General features: G+C 41.5%; 1 protein-coding gene across 3 annotated transcripts in view; it reads left to right on the top strand.

Annotated features, from left to right (window-relative positions):
• The window catches only part of LIN52 (lin-52 DREAM MuvB core complex component), a 102176-nt gene that overhangs the window by 64104 nt on the left and 21008 nt on the right, over positions 1 to 17064 (top strand). The window lies entirely within an intron of this gene.

The raw sequence follows: 17064 nt of genomic DNA, 5'->3' as shown, positions 1-17064 counted from the left end.
TGCTTATAATCAGAGGAGTAGGAAGGGGATTAGTGTGTCTACCATGAATTGACGGTAGATAAATGTTCCGTCCCTTTGACTGGTGGGTTCAGAAGAGCCCAGTCACTTGTATTTCAGGGATGATTGGAGACTGTAGAGCTGAGCAAGAAAAGGGCTTACAGAGTGAAATAAACATCCATGTTTTAGAGGCAGTTTTACTTGACTTTATTTCCTCTGCCTCAAGTTATTGATTTGCTTGCCCTCCCTTTGTAAGTCAGATGGAGTTATATTAATATAAAAAAGGAACTAGCATCATTTAATTACATGTCAGAAAACCTACTCCTTTCTGGATAATAGTGAAAGAAAAAAAGGCATTATACCTTAAATGTTTTTGTTATCTTTCTGTCAGTGGCCACTATTGACATTTTGGACTAACCATTGTTTTATCTGTCAATCTCCAGTTCTGATAATCCTTTCCTAATGCTCCAGTTAGTCAGTCTATCAACAGGTATTAATTGAGCATCTGTTTAGGTATATAGCATCGTTAGCTACCATGCTCAGTGGTGTAAAAGCCTGTCCTCTTCCTCACGGATACTTTTAAAAAGAACACAGCTGTGATGTGATTGTCATACTTCAGTTTAGAAGCTTTGAGATGCAATCCAGGCTCTTCACGCCGTTACAAGTGTCACCTGGCAAACTTCTGACCACCCATTCCTTTCAAGTTCCTTTCAGACCACCCATTCCTCCAGGCAGAGTTGATTTTTTTTTTTCCCTCCAGGGTTATTGCTGGGGCTCGTTGCCTGCACTACAAATCCACGGCTCTTGGAGGCCATTTTTTCCCTTTCGTTGCCCTTGTTGTTATTGCTGTCGTTGTTGGATAGGACAGAAAGAAATCGAGAAAGGACAGGAAGACAGAGGGAGAGAAAGATAAGACACCTGCAGACCTGCTTCACCACCTGTGAAGTGACTTCCCTGCAGGTGAGGAGCCAGAGGCTCGAACCGGGATCCTTGCACCTAATTCACTGCACTCTACCGTGCAGCCCTCCATGGTTGATTTTTTATTCTCCTTTGTGGGATCTACACCTGGAATTCTGAGTATTTCCTGTGGAAGGGAAAATGCCCAGACTTCTTAGTTTCAGTAAGTAAGGGTCTTGTACATTATTTGCTAGACAGTGTTGCAAATATCCCCAACTCTGTTTCAATGTAGGATGGATCTTTTACTTACGTTTATGAGAGAGAGACCAGAGCATTTTGTGTTGGCACATGCAGTGCCAGAAACTGGCCCTGGGAAGGCGTCTGAGCTCTGTCACTGAGCCGCCTCCCTAGGTCAATGACTCGTCCTTATTACTTTAGAATTTAGCTTGCTTTTGAGTGACCTTTTTTTTTTTTAAATTTCTTTATTGGGGGATTAATGTTTTACAGTCGACAGTAAATACAATAGTTTGTACATGCATAACATTTCCCAGTTTTCCACACAACAATACAACCTCCACTAGGTCCTCCTCTGCCATCCTGTTCCAGGACCTAACCCCCCCCCCCATCCACCCCAGAGTCTTTTACTTTGATGCAATACACCAACTCCAGTTCAAGTTCTGCTTTGTGTTTTCTCTTCTGATCTTGTTTTTCAACTTCTATGAGTGACATCATCCCATATTCATCCTTCTCTTTCTGGCTGATCTCACTTAACATGATTTCTTCAAGTCCCATCCAAGATGGGCTAAAAACTCTGAAATCACCATTTTTAATAGCTGAGTAGTATTCCATTGTGTACATATACAACAACTTGCTCAGCCACTCATCTGTTGTTGTACACCTGGATTGCTTCCAGGTTTTGGCTATTTCAGATTGTGCTGCTATGAACATATGTGTACACAACTTTTTGGATGAATGTGTTTGGTTCCTTAGGATATATCCCCAGGAGAGCATTGCAGTGTTATAGGGTAGGCCCAGTTCTAGCCTTCTGAGAGTTCTCCAGACTGTTCTCCACAAGGGTTGGACCAATTTACATTCCCACTAGTAGTGCAGGAGGGTTCCTTTGACCCCACAACCTCTCCAGCATTTGTTGCTGCTATCTTTTCTGGTGTACGACATTCTCACAGGAGTGAAGTGGTATCTCATTGTTGTCTTTATTTGCATTTCTCTGGCGATCTAAGACTTGGAGCATTTTTCCAAATGTTTCTCAGCCTTTCAGATCTCTTCTGTGGTCAGTATTCTGTCTGTGTCCTCTCCCCATTTTTGGATGGGTTCATTTGTTTTCTTGTTGTTGAGTTTGGCAAGCTCTTTATATATTTTGGTTATTAGCCTCTTGTCTGATGTATGGCATGCAAAGATCTTCTCCCATTCTGTGAGGGGTCTCTTTGTTGGATATTGGTTTCTTTTGCTGTGCAAGAAGCTTTTTAATTTGATGTAGTCCCATTGCTTTATTCTTGCTTTAGTCTTCTTTGTAATTGGATTTGTTTCATTGATGGTGTCTTTAAAATTTAAATTTTTTTATATTTATTTACTTTCCCTTTTGTTGCCCTTGTTTTTTATTGTTGATGTAGTTATTATTGTTGTTGTTATTGATGTTGTCATTGTTGGATAGGGCAGAGAGTTGAAGAGAGGAGGGGGAGACAGAGAGGGAGAGAAAGACAGACACTTGCAGATCTGCTTCACCGTCTGTAAAGTTGCTCCCCCCCCCACCTGCAGGTGGGGAGCGGAGGGCTCAAACCAGGATCCTGACGCTGGTTCTTGCACTTTGCGCCACGTGCACTTAACCCGCTGTGCTACCGCCCGACTCCTGATGTCTTTAAAATTTATGCGGAGGGAGTCGGGTGGTAGCACATCGGGCTAAGTGCACGTGGCGCAAAGCACAAGGACCGGCATCTGGATCCCGGTTTGAGCCCCCGGCTCCCCACCTGCAGGGGGTTTGCTTCACAGGCGGTGAAGCAGGTCTGCAGGTGTCTATCTTTCTCCCCCTACTCTGTCTTCCCCTCCTCTCTCCATTTCTCTCTGTTCTGTCCAACAACGACTACATCAGTAATACTACAGCAATAAAACAACAAGGGCAACAAAAAGGAATAAATAAATATTAATAAAAAATCTTTTTAAAAAATTTATGCGGAAAAAATGTTCTGCCAATATTTTCCTCTAAATATCTGATAGTTTCTGGTCCAACATCCAAGTTCTTGATCCACTTGGAATTTACTTTTGTGTTTGGTGAAATATAGTGGTTCAGTTTCATTCTTCTGCATGTTTTTGAGTGACCTTTAAGGATGTGACTGTTTAAGGAAAGTTGTTTTTTGTCTGCCAGCTGTTATTTAACTCTACAGAATGGAAACCAAACTCATTTAACCTGGTTGCCAAAATTCACAAATGATCCTTAATGATTTTGAATGCTATTTCTCAAAGTCAAACATCACAAGATTCTAGAATTTTCTGGTCCTTCACATATTGCTAAATATATACTGACGTTCGGGAGTTGGGTGGTAGCGCAGCAGGTTAAGCATACGTGGCATGAAGCGCAAGGACCGGCTTAAGGATCCCGGTTCTAGCCCCCGGCTCCCCACCTGCAGGGGAGTCGCTTCACAAGCGGTGAAGCAGGTCTGCAGGTGTCTGTCTTCCTCTCCCCCGTCTTCCCTTCCTCTCTCCATTTCTTTCTGTCCTACCCAACAACGACAACATCAATAACAATAATAACTACAACAATAAAACAACAAGGGCAACAAAAGGGAATAAATAAATAAATAAATATTAAAAAGAAGAATCCTGAAGTTCGAGCCCCTGGCTTCCCACCATTGGGGAGTCACTTCACAAGCAGTGAAGCAGGTCTGCAGGTGTCTTTGTCTTCCCCATCTCTCTCCATTTCTCTCTGTCTAATCCAACAACGACGACATCATAACAATAAAACAACAAGGGCAAAAAAAGGGAATAAATAAATAAATATTTTTTAAAATCTTTAAAATATATATACTGATGTTGGAGGTTTGAGGTGTTTGTCTTCCTCTCTCTCTCTTTAAATTTATTATTATTGGATAGAGACAACTCCGTTAAGAGACAACTCTCTCAATAACTACTTCGCCTAAGGCTTTCTGGTGATTTTAGGATAACTTCCATTCAGTGAAATATCTATTTCCTGCAGTATACTGTGGCTAACTTAAGCAACTACTGATGTAAGCTTCTTTTTTTTTAAAATTATTATCTGAGAGTTTTTTTAAAACTTTAAAAAAATATTTATTTATTATTTATTTCCTTTTGTTGCCCTTGTTTTTTTATTGTTGTAGTTATGATTGATGTAGTTGTTGTTGGATAGGACAGAGAGAAATGGAGAGAGGAGGGGAAGACAGGGGGAGAGAAAGATAGACACCTGCAAACCTGCTTTATCGCTTGTGAAGCAACTCCCCTGCAGGTGGGGAGCCGGGGGCTCAAACCGGGATCCTTACGCCTGTCCTTGCGCTTTACACCACCTGCACTTAACCCGCTGTGCTACCGCCCGACTCCCTGATGTAAGCTTCTGTGTGTGTGACTTTCAAGTATCTGTCTTGTTCAGGAAGTTGCTGTCACAATGGTTCTTAACTTAGGAAATTCATGAATCTCCTAAAATGATTATTAACAAAGTTGTCTACATGTGTATTTTTTTCAGCAGAGAATATTCATGACTGTGTGTTTGTGTGTGTGTGCGCGCGCTCACGTGCATGTATAAAAAGTCTGGTATGGAGTTACTCATAACCCCTGAAAAAAGATATGTCCGAGTGCTAACACTCATGTGCATCAGAACATGACTTTATTTGGAGACAGGTCTTTGCAGAGGTAACCAAGTTAAAACAAAGCCATTAACGTGGGCCTTCATGTGGCTGGCATGGTGTCCATATGTAAGAGGAAATCTGGATATACAGTCAGATTCACAGGCCTTATAAAAGGCCTGGAACAGTCCTTAGAAGACAGTAGCCTACCAAAAATCTGGATCTTGAACTTCACACCTACAGAACATGAAATGCTAGCTTTCTCTAATTTAAGCTACTCAGTTTGTATAGCTTGTTACAGCAACTGTAGCAAACTAATACATTCTCTATCAGGAAGTTTTTGCCTGTAAACTTAAAAAAAAAAAAATCAATGAGTAAATCAACTGAGATGGTGTAAAAGATTTTGAATGTTCCATGTAGTAAGTAGTCCAGAGGTATTTCATTGTCAGGGCTGGTTAATGGCGTGGCTCAATATAATCACCAGAGACTCTTGTTTGGCCTATTTCTCTGTTGTGCCATCTTCAGTGTGTTAGATTTCCTCTTGGTTGGCTTCCATCTTATCTATAGGATGGCTGCTGAAGCTTTTGACATCATACACTGACAACAGTATCCTAAGGCAGAAAGAAGAGAATTGTTTCTGGTTGTTTTTTTTTTTTTTTTTTTTGCACATCTTAGCAGTGGGAGAAAGTCCAGGCGCTCCAAAGCAGATTTCCCTTCATATGCCATTGGATAGTGTTGTCACATGCCTGTGCTAAGCCAGCCCTCAGAGAAACGAGACGGCCATGACTGGTAGACTGTCATGACCAGTATGTTTCACCCTGAAGCAGGGCCAGAGCTTAACCTCAAGTAAGTCCCAAGCCTCTGTCTGAAATTTGTTTGCTGAGTGTGACCCAGGTCCTCTTGACTGGTGGCTAGGGAAGGCTTTGGTTCTGACTCTTAAGTACTCTCGTTGGGTTTTTATAGCTCTGCCTTGAATCATGTCCTAAAGCCTGTATTTATATTTCCCTTGTCCAGTAACTAAAAGGAAGCTTAAAGCACAGTCTGTATGGGTATGAGTGGATAGAGAGCTCAATTTAGGTCCTTCCCCAGCTAAATTACAATCCATATAGAGCCCAGAGTTTCTGTGCCCCTACTGACTGAATGAAGGCAATTTGTCAACAAGCCCCAGACCATATTCTGTTCCAAAGCAGAACAGTACCATTGACAACATTCCCTTGAGAAGGAAGGAATTGCCTACATGGGCGAGAGCAGTCCCCAGATTGGGCCCAGAAGATAACATAATAGTTAGATAAGGGGGCCAGGCGGTGGGGCACCTGGTTAAGTGTGTACATTACAGGGCACAAAGACCTGGGTTCAAGCCCCTGATCCACTCCTGCTGGGGAAAAGCTTCCTGAGTGGTGAAGCAGGTTGCAGATGTCTCTCTGTCTCTCTCCCTCTCTATCTCCTCCTCCCTTCTCAATTCCTCTCTGTCTCTATTATAATAAATAAAATAATATATTTATAGTAATAAATAAAAATATTTTTAAATAGCTGTACAGAAAAAAAAACCTTTCATACCTAAGGCTCTGAGGTCCCACGTTTAATCCCTGGTACCACCATAAATTAGAACTTAGCCTTGCTATGTTTGATTCCTTGACTAGGTTATTCCTCCATTCACCCCCATGCCCTTGTTAGTTTCTGTTTTGTTCTCCAGCAGAGGAGGAAAGGATCCAGGCAGCTTCTGGACTTATGTGTCCTCCCTCCCTTTCTTCCTTTCCTTATGTAGCACTGGGACCTCAAACGTGCTGTGTCACCACTGAATAGGCTCCTCAGTCTAATTTTCCTTTCACTGTTATTTAGAAAAGGAGGGAGGAAGGGATAGAGGAGGAGGAGAGAGGCATCAGCACTGCTCCGTCATCCCTGGAGTCCTCCCTCCTGCTCTGGTGCTGTCCATGGTGCTACCATGTGCTACCAGGGCCTCATACTTGGTGCGGTCCATCTGCGACTGGGTGGGCCGGCTCTCAGACATTGTGTTAAGGCATAAGTGATATTGGGGGGGGGGGTTTCATGACTGCTGGTGTTGCTGTTGCTTTTGATTCTGTTTTGTCTGTGCAGCTATTTGTAAATGTAGCATTAAATCAAGCTGCTGTGTGAAATAGCTGTGCAAAGGGTTATTTATATGCCCCAAACACTGTTTTCCTTATCTGTAGATAGAAAGGAATTAGGACCCTTGAGGTGGCTGTTGTTCTTAGCTCGACCAGATAAAAACCAGTGATTTCTCACAATCATCGGATTTTTGCCATCCTGTATGTACATGGAAGTTTTGAGACCACTAGGTGAAATGTTTATTTATAGTAAAGGAGAAGGGTTTTTTGTTTGTTTGTTTTGTTTTGTTTTTTACCTTTTGAAAAGATCTTTTGTACAATTTTCTCACATTTCTAAGTCTTTTCTATCATAAACTATATTGTTTTGCACAAATCCCTCCTAGTTAATGTCTACTAAACATGAATTAACATACTTTCTTACTTTCACAAGCTCTAATAGAAGTACTGGATTATAACCAATCTAATACACTGCGGACATTCTCCCAGGCACTTTCCCCAGTGTGATTTAAGGCAGTTTATAATCACTCCTTGCAGTCTTGAGGCCAGCTTTCAATTCATGAGACTCATATATCCTGGCTAGTTTTAATTAATTTTGCAAGGAAGATGCCAGGAGAAGCAGTATTAATGCTTTCTTATAATCAGGTTCTTTCATCTATTGGGTTCTTGTCAGTCACTAATCTTGCAGTTTCATCACAGCAGAATCCAAAAGTTTTTCTAACATAGTTCTTTACTCTTGTTTCTCAGCGGTTAGTACTCAGGGTTGTGTGGCCTTATATTTATGGTTTTCTTACCCAGGATTGATGCTTTAGGAGTTTCTGTAGATTTATGACAGTAATGTCTTTTAATTTATTTATTTTCCCTTTTGTTGTACCCTTGTTTTATTTTTTATTGTTGTAGTTGTTATTGATGTCGTCATTGTTAGATAGGACAGAGAGAAATGGAGAGAGGAGGGGAAGACAGGGGGGGAGAGAAAGATAGACACCTGCAGACCTGCTTCACCACTTGTGACGTGACCCCCCTGCAGGTGGGGAGCCGCGGCTCGAACAGGGATCCTTACGCTGGTCCTTGTGCTTTGTCCCACTCTGCTACCGCCCGACTCCCGACAGTAATGTATTTTTAACATTAGGATTTGGGGATTGCCTTTACTTAGTATAACATATGTTCCATGTATTTATTCTCTGGGTATCAATAAGAATTCAGTCAGAAATAATACAAAAAGGAAAATCTTGAAATACAATGTTTTGCTTTTTTTTTTTTTTTAAGTGTGGAAGTGGAGCCTTGTGTGTGTGCAATTCCATTGCTCCAGGTTGATTTTTCATTTACCCAGAGACAAGAAGGAGAGATACCATACCACCAAAACTTACTTTGGAGCACTTCCATGTACTGCTGGGGCTTAAGCCTGGGCTGTGTGCATGGCAAGACTTGTGCCCTACCCAGTGAGCTACTTCTCTGACTCACAAAATAATAATAATAGTAATAAATAAGAAATCAGAAAGAGGGAGTCGGGTGGTAGCGCAGCGGGTTAAGCGCACGTGGCACAAAGTGCAAGGACCAGCGCTAAGGACCCTGGTTCGAGCCCCTGGCTCCCCACCTGCAGGGGAGTCACTTCACAGGCGGTGAAGCAGGTCTGCAGGTGTCTGTCTTTCTCTCCCCCTCTGTCTTCCCCTCCTCTCTCCATTTCTCTCTGTCCTACCTAACAATGGCGACATCAACAACAATCAACAAATATTTTAAAAAAAGAAATTAAAAAATTGTTAATTAGGTGAAAGGTGATTAACTTCTGAAAGAGCCAGAACACACACACACATACACCCTCTTCCCTAGAGCTAAAGAAGAGGGTCCCGAAGAGGGTCCCCAGACTGAGATCCACACCTGTGAAGAAAGTTCATAGCTGCCTCAAGATCCTACCCTCTGCCAGGGCCTGGTGAACTGTAGGGGTAGCCACGGTACGGGTGGGTGGTGAAGACGCTTGCTTGGAAGAAGCCCTGACAGTGAACTTTGGGGTCTAAGTTGCCCATGCGAACAGTCAGTGCTGGAATCCTTGCGTGCCAGCCTGCTTAATGCTTAGCAAAAAACAAAAACATAGTTAGAAGGAAGCACAAAATCCCTTGTTTCTGCTTCCAGCCTGAGTCTCCTACTACATCACACTCTGTCAGCAAACTTAACACTGAGCCGGTGGGCAGAGGTGAGCTTGCTGCAGAGCCCAGGGAAACACAGTCCATGAGAAAGGAAAGGTAAATCATAGCTGACTGCATGGCTTGGCTATAAATAACAGTCGTATAGTCATGTTGACCGACTTCCTCTTGTTTTGTGACTTGTTGCAAAACTCTTGCATGAAAAGCACACGTTCTGCTGCTGGCCACCCCTTAACCCTAGCTTTATTTGACTTTTGAAACGTGTGTGTATAACTTTTAAGTTTTGAAAACAGGTGAAATAAGTAGTAGCGAGACTGTATATTGTAACAGAGATTCCACAGGTTCAATAATGCTTAATAGGGCCAGGTGGTGGCGCACCTGGTTGAGTGCACATGTTACAGTGTGTAAGGACTTGGGTTTGAGCTGGAGGTGTCTCTGTCTCCCTTTCTTTTTTTTTAATTTATTTTTATTTATTCCTTTTTGTTGCCCTTGTTGTTTTATTGTTGTCGTTATTATTGTTCTTACTGATGTTGTCGTTGTTGGATAGGACAGAGAGAAATAGAGAGAGGAGGGGAAGACTGAGAGGGGGAGAGAAAGACAGACACCTGCAGACCTGCTTCACTGTCTGTGAAGTGACTCCCCCTGCAGATGGGGAGCTGGGGGCTCGAACTGGGATCCTTACACCGGTCCTTGCGCTTTGCGCCAAGTGCGCTTAACCCGTTGCACTACCACCCAACTCCCTCTGTCTCCCTTTCTATCTCCCCCTACCTTCTTGATTTCTGGCTGTCTATCCAATTAATAAAGATGATAAAAAATTTAAAATAATAATAATGCTTAATAGGAAAATGAATGGAAACCAGAACAGAAAATATGTGTGAACAGGCTAGGAATAAAAGACATGTACTAGGAGTCGGGTGGTAGCACAATGGGTTAAGCGCACATGATGCAAAGTGCGAGGACCGGCATAAGGATCCCAGTTCGGGTGGTGAAGCAGTTCTGCAGGTGTCTGTCTTTCTCTCCCCGTCTCTGTCTTCCCCGCCTCTCTCCATTTCTCTCTGTCCTATCCAACAACAATGACATCAATAACAACAATAACTACAGCAAGGGCAACAAAAGGGAATAAATTAAAAAATATTTTAAAAAGAAAACTTTAAATAAATAAATAAAAGGCGTGTACTTCTTTGGGGGAGAGAAAAGGCTAATATTTTGAAATAAAATAACTTAGTCACCAAGATAGTGCAGATATGGAGTTACCTTTATGTTTTCTGTAAGTTGTACCAAAACATCTTACTTAAATCTCCCATTTGTATCACTCCTTCAAATAAAGTAATTTATTTTAGTACCAGAAAAAATGTGATTGCTTACAAAGTAAGTTTCACAGAAAATAGAACCTAAAACTCAAGCCCTTCGTAGTATGTTGATGACATGATTTGATTTAGGAATTTCATTCCTTCCAATCTTCCTCCCTTACAATATAAATGATACTTTTCCAAGTATTTTAGTTGGGATGCAGTTTACTTGAAAAAATTTTAGTCCTGTGCTTATTTCTAGTGCTAGAGCCCTTTATATATTTATTTCTGGTAACTGGTAGGTTTTGATGATTGGAATTTTACTTTTTTACATGGCGTTGAGCTGTACATTTAACACTATGTCTGAGTGATCTCTCCAGGGAGAGTGGAATGAAGCATCCTTTTTCTGTCAGTCCCAGGTGGCGCGGCTGGAGAGCAGGTGTTGCTGGAATAACTCAAGCATTCAGGAGTCACAGTGCAAATCTGATCATGGCAGCTATTCCCAAAATCACTCAGACTAGTGTCTCTCATGGGGAGGAGACCCACACTGGCCTCTTCTGCTTAAAACAGAAAGAAAGAAAGAAAAACTAATTATCAACCTACGACAAATGTCACTCAACTAAAATCCCTGAAGGATAAAAACGTAGGTAACAAATGTTCCTGGAGAGAGGGTTGAGCTGTCACTTGTCTTTTTAATGGATCATCCTTGTTTGGCTCTAGAATCACTTGGTATTTCCTGTTAGTGTGTATTTCATCTGAAGAAATACTGAAACCTGCAAGTACAAGAGAATCGTCCAATTTCTGTAAATCCCTTGAGTCTGACCAGAATCCTCTAATATCAAGGAAAATGACAAGGAGTCAGTGTCATGGCTATTTAATTGGCCTAGGACTAACTGACTAACGGACTGAGTCGTCCTGAAACTGTCCCTACTTTGCTTTTGATTAAACTCATAGCATCCCATTTTGTGTCCACTTATCCATGTCCTGTTCCAGAGCACAGAATTAGTAACCACGGGGCCAGGTGCCGCTTGTGTCTTTATTTCTTCTTTGGTTTTTGACATTTATAAGAAAGAGCTCTCCAAAGGTACTCTCAAAACAAGTAGCAAGTTTGCCACTGATGGGAATGCTTGGGCAGAGCTCTTAGACCAACTTTAGATTACTTCAGATGCTGTGGGGGTTAGGTGGGAGCTCAGAACTCAAGTATTCATTTCATCATAAGGATTAAAAGACTTTACTTCTGCAAGTTGGGCGGTGGCACAACGGGTTAAACACAGGTGGCACAAAGAGCAAGGACCGGCCTGAGGATCCTGGTTCAAGCCCCTGTCTCCCTACCTGCAGGGGAGTCACTTCACAGGTAGTTAAGCAGGTCTACAGGTGTCTGTCTTTCTCTCCCCCTCTCTGTCTTCCCCTCCTCTCTCCATTGCTTTGTCCTAGCCAACAATGAGGACATCAATAACAACAACAGTAAAACAAGGGCAACAAAAGGGAAAATAAATAAATAAATATATTTTTAAAAGGTTTTACTTCTTATAACTTTGAGCAGAAGTTCTATAAAATAAACAGTCTTATGTGAGATGCTGGGAATAAAATCTGGGACCTCACAAGTCTGTGCATTATGCTCTGAGCCTCCCCACTCACATTGAGTATGGAGAATTTTTATAACACCACGTTACATAAGAAACAGTAATACTAGCTAAACATTCTGTAATTAACATCTTAGACCTCTATGTTGCTTGTCACATCCAACATTCCTCCCTTAAAACATCGTCTCACAAAAAATCTCCATATTGAATTGTTCTAATTTTGCAATATTCTGATTATTCACAATCATATAATCCTCTCTAATGTGACAGTTATTTCTTAGTGAGGAATAGCAATGCTACTAGTACTTGCCTTTAATTAATAAATATTCCTCCCCCACCCCCCTTTCTTTTGGATAGACACAGGGAGAAATTGAGAGGGAAGGGGGAAATAGAGAGGTAGAGGGAGAGCCACCTGCATGAAGCTTCCCACTGCAGGTGGACCAGGGCAGTGAACCTGGGTCCTTGTGCCCTATAATAATGTGTGCACTCAACCAGGTGTGCCACCACCTGGTCCTTTAGCTATTTCTGATGGAAAAATTAGCCAGTTCTTCAAGCATTGTTTTGGATCAGAGGAAATTACTTAATCTGAATGCCTTGATTAATAACAGAATTTCTGGATAGAGAAAGCTGTTAAAATTTGGGTAGAAGTAGGAGTCCAGCGGTAGCGCAGTGGGTTAAGCGCGTGTGGCAGAGTACAGTCTCAGTTTCAATTCCGGCAGGAGTCTTCTGGGTTTGGTCTCTAAATTCTTAGTGTTGTTACTGTCAATTACTCTTCTTTCAAGAGAAGTTTCTGATTTATCAGGAATACTTAAGTTTCCTTGAATAGACTTTCTTCTGTCTTTCTCTTAATATTGAAGTCCTTTGTTTTGTTTTCTCTTTTTTTTCCTTCTAATTCTGAGAGGTATTCTACTTCTCAGAGGGTTATCCCCCTTTTTCTGAGTCCTGTTTTCTTTTTTTTAATTTAATTTTTTATATTTATTTATTCATTTATTTTCCCTTTTGTTGCCCTTGTTTAACATTGTTATGGTTACTGATGTCATTATTGTTGGATAGGACAGAGAGAAATGGAGAGAGGAGGGGAAGACGGGGAGAGAAAGACAGACACCTGCAGACTAGCTTCACTGCTTGTGAAGTGACTCCCCTGCAGGTGGGGAGCTGGGGACTTGAACCAGGATCCTTAGGCTGGTCCTTGCATTTTGCGCCACCTGCGCTTAACCTGCTGTGCTACCACCCACCTCCCATGGATGAGGAATTTAAGGCTGTGTATTCTGGGGCCAGGTGGTGGCGCACCTGATTGAACACACACATTATAGTGCACAAGGACCCAAGTTCAAGTCCCTGGTCCCCACCTACAGGGGGAAAGCTTTGCAAGTGGTGAAGTAGTGTTGCAGGTGTCTCTCTCTGCCTCTCTCTCTATTAACCCCTTCCCTCTTGATTTCTGGCTGTTTCTATCAAACAAAATAAGATAATTTTAAAAATTGGGGAAAAGGAATATATATATTCCATGCAAACTTAAAAAAAATGAAGTTGTTATACTTAAAAGTGTCAGAGTGGAGTTTTGAACTAGTACTAGGGAGAGTGTCATTTCATAAATGATAAGAGAGATTGATCATCAAAACTTTAAAATTAGTGAACTGTAAATGCTTATGCTTTGAAAAGGTAAGTATAACGGAGAGTCCTATAGTTAAATTGATCAAGTGAAAATTGACAGGCACAGGGTACTAATAACTGTAATGAAAGGCATCATTCTTGATACTACAGACAACAGAAGAAGAAGGAATCTTTGTTCAATAAATTTGATGCTTTAGATGAAATGGACAAACTCCTTGAAAGATGCAGGTTTTCAAATTTGATTTTAAAAGCTGGGATAGCTCTGCATCTAGTTAAGAGACTTTGCAAATAAGACCACATCTAATAAGATTAAAGTGATGCTATTCTACGACTTAAAGAAAAGCTCTCCACAACTGTGGAAATGCTTGTGGTATGAAGACAGCATCTTTTTTTTTTTAATTAATTAATTTATTCCCTTTTGTTCCCCATGTTTCTTTATTATTGTAGTTATTATTGTTGTCGTCGTTGTTGGATAGCACAGAGAGAAATGGAGAGAGGAGGGGAAGACAGAGAGGGGGAGAGAAAGACAGACACCTGCAGACCTGCTTCACCGCCTGTGAGGCGACTCCCCTGCAGGTGGGGAGCCAAGGGCTCGAACCAGGATCCTTCTGCCGGTCCTTGCGCTTTGCGCCACGTGTGCTTATTAAGCTGCACTACCGCCCGACTCCGGAGACAGCATCTTAAATCTCTATGCAAGTCAGACACAAAGTGATCTTGTGGTAAAAAAAAAAAGAAAATAGTGGCGTGAATAATACCTGCTTGCAGACCAAGACACTTGATGTATCTCACGCCTCAGTGTTTGCTGGATTTTGTAGTTTCATGAGCAAGATTTGTATGGTTTTTTAAAAAAGTTCTGTATTTCTGTGTGTTCTACTTGATATCACATCGCAATCCTTAGATTATAGGGCTCCATTAGAAAGTACTAATAATGTCAGCCCCTCCTCGTCTCCCTCTCCCCACACTCATCCTGTATGATATGGTAATGATACCGCCGTAGCAGTAATTACGGGTCATCTTCATTTCTTTCAACTCTGCCTGTCCTGATGGCTTCATTCCTTTGACGCAAAAGATTTGGCTCTGGGTGCTATGATTATTTTGTTAAGCGTTATTCGAATAGACAGGAGTGAGAGAAATTAATCAATCCAAATGCAATTAGCATCATGTTTAACCCAGTGATGGACGTCTCAAGGTGAAACAGCCCGGGGAGTTTCAGACATTATTATTCAATCCAGTGGTTCTTATCTAAATTATAATCAAGAGAGGTTCTTATTGGCTTCTCATTGTGAAGATGTAACTCTTTCCCTGCCCAGAGGGTCAAGAACACAAGCCCTTTATCCTAAAAAGACTAGCTACTCCCAGAACCTTGAAGTGGGAATGTTCTAAGCAAGAAAATTATCTTAATATCCAAATCATTTGAAAGGATCTACATTGTGATTTTAGCCTGAGGTCCCTGAGATTGAAATCTTAGAGAAATTACTCAGTCTAGTTTGGGGCAAGATGTTTTGTGTGCTGATCAAGTCACTTTGACTACTAGTTGATAGATAATCACTGGAGTATTTTATGATGAATTTAATTTAATATATTTATTTATTATTGGATAGAGAGAGAAAGAAATTGAGGGGAGGGGGGAGATAGAGAAAGAGACAGAGACACCTACAGTCTCCTGAAGCTTTCCCCTGCATGTGGGGACCAGGAGCTTGAACCTGGGTCCTTGTGCACTGTAATGTGTGCAATTAACTAATACCACTGCCTGGCCCTAAGTTCTTTATGGATGAGGAATTTTTAATATAAATTTATTTATTCCCTTTTGTTGCCCTTTTTTTATTGTTGTAGTTATTAATTGATGTTGTTGTTGGATAGGACAGAGAGAAATGGAGAGAGGAGGGGAAGACAGGGGGAGAGAAAGATAGATACCTGCAGACCTGCTTCACCGCTTGTGAAGCGACTCCCCTGTAGGTGGGGAGCTGGGGGCTTGAAGCAGGATCCTTAGGCCGGTCCTTGCACTTTGTGCCACCTGCGTTTAACCCGCTGTGCTACCGCCTGACTCCCATGGATGAGGAATTTAAGGCTGTGTGAGACTGCTAGTTTTTGGTCATAATGAGTGTTTTATCATGACCTATTACTGTTGGGTTGTCAGAAAAGTCATAATATATTTTTCTATGCAAAAATATGTCATGACTTTTCCCACAACCCAATATATGTATTTAAAGCACTGAAGTATGAATGGTCTGCACAAATTCATGAGTTTTTTTTTTTTTTTAATATTTAGATAACGAGTGAAGAGGAGAGAGAGAAAACCAGACATCACTTTGGCACATATGTTGCCGGGAATCAAACTCGGGCCCTCGTGCTTGAGAATCCATTGCTTTCTCCATTATACCAGTTTATGAATATCTAACAGAAGTTTTCCCTCCAAGAGTATTAGTCCACTGCTTTGACAAGATTGCCTTTCATTCAGATGATTTTACTCTAGGAAAGGGAACAATGTGAAAACAAGCAGACCTGTGAGGTCCTTGGGAAAGGAGGCGATGTACAGATAAGTGATTGACGTTCTTTCACTCACTAAACACAAGGATTTTGGGGAATTGTTGCTGTTGTTGGCTTGGTTTTGTTTTGTTGTTTCCTTACAGGGAAAGGGATGGTGGAAAGGACTGAATATTTGAAACCTAGTCCTGTTTTGTTCTGAAAAGAGGGCAGGGCAAGGAGAGTTGATGGAGAAACACAGGTTTTCACCTGAATACAACGTTTTTCAAGTGCCTGACAATTAAGATTTTCCTACTTCTGCTTTCAATCTTCAGGCATCATGGCTGACACTTCCCATATTTTATGTTCCTGCTTGATGTTTTATATTCTGAAAATAAATCTGTTGACTGGATGTTTCTCTTTTTTTTTTCTTTCCTCCCCTTAAAAAGAGTGAAAAGCCATTAAAATTATTTTCCATATTGGAACTGTCCTCATTTTACTTGTGCACTGAGTCCTAGATTTTCTTTACTCCTTAGAGCATTCTCTGGAATTGGACCTTACTAAAATTTAAGAAAAAAAAATGTTTGCTATAAAATTCTCTTTTTCAGGGAGTCGGGCAGTAGCGCAGCGGGTTAAGCACAGGTGGCACAAAGCACAAGGACTGCAGAAGGATCCCGGTTTGAGCCCCCGGCTCCCCACCTGCAGGGGAGTCCCTTCACAGGCGGTGAAGTAGGTCTGCAGGTGTCTGTCTTTCTCTCCCCCTCTCTGTCTTCCTCTCCTCTCTCCATTTCTCTCTGTCCTAGCCAACAATGACGCATCAACAACAATAACTACAACAATAAAAAAAAAGGGCAACAAAAAGGAAATAAATATTTTTTAAAAATTATCTTTTTCAGTATTCAGTTGGAAGGCATACTATTCTTAGCCACCTAACCCTTTCTGAGAAGAAAAGTTGAGATAGAGAGAGGTGTAATTTCTACTAAAGGCTCACTTACCTGACCTTGCCTGTAAAAGTTGACTGAGACTTATCAGCAGGCCTTAATGCAATTATGCTACCTTCTGAGAACCACCAGGTATCCTGATAAGGTTCCAAGAGACCCATATTCATCCAACCCACAGCACCACGTGCTCTTACATTAGAAACATCAAAAAGGGGAGTCGGGCAGTAGCGCAGCGGGTTAAGCGCACATGGCGCAAAG

The sequence above is a fragment of the Erinaceus europaeus genome, chromosome 16, assembly GCF_950295315.1.
Source record: "Erinaceus europaeus chromosome 16, mEriEur2.1, whole genome shotgun sequence".
NCBI lineage: Eukaryota > Metazoa > Chordata > Mammalia > Eulipotyphla > Erinaceidae > Erinaceus > Erinaceus europaeus.
This window is presented reverse-complemented; position numbering and strand designations above follow the sequence as displayed.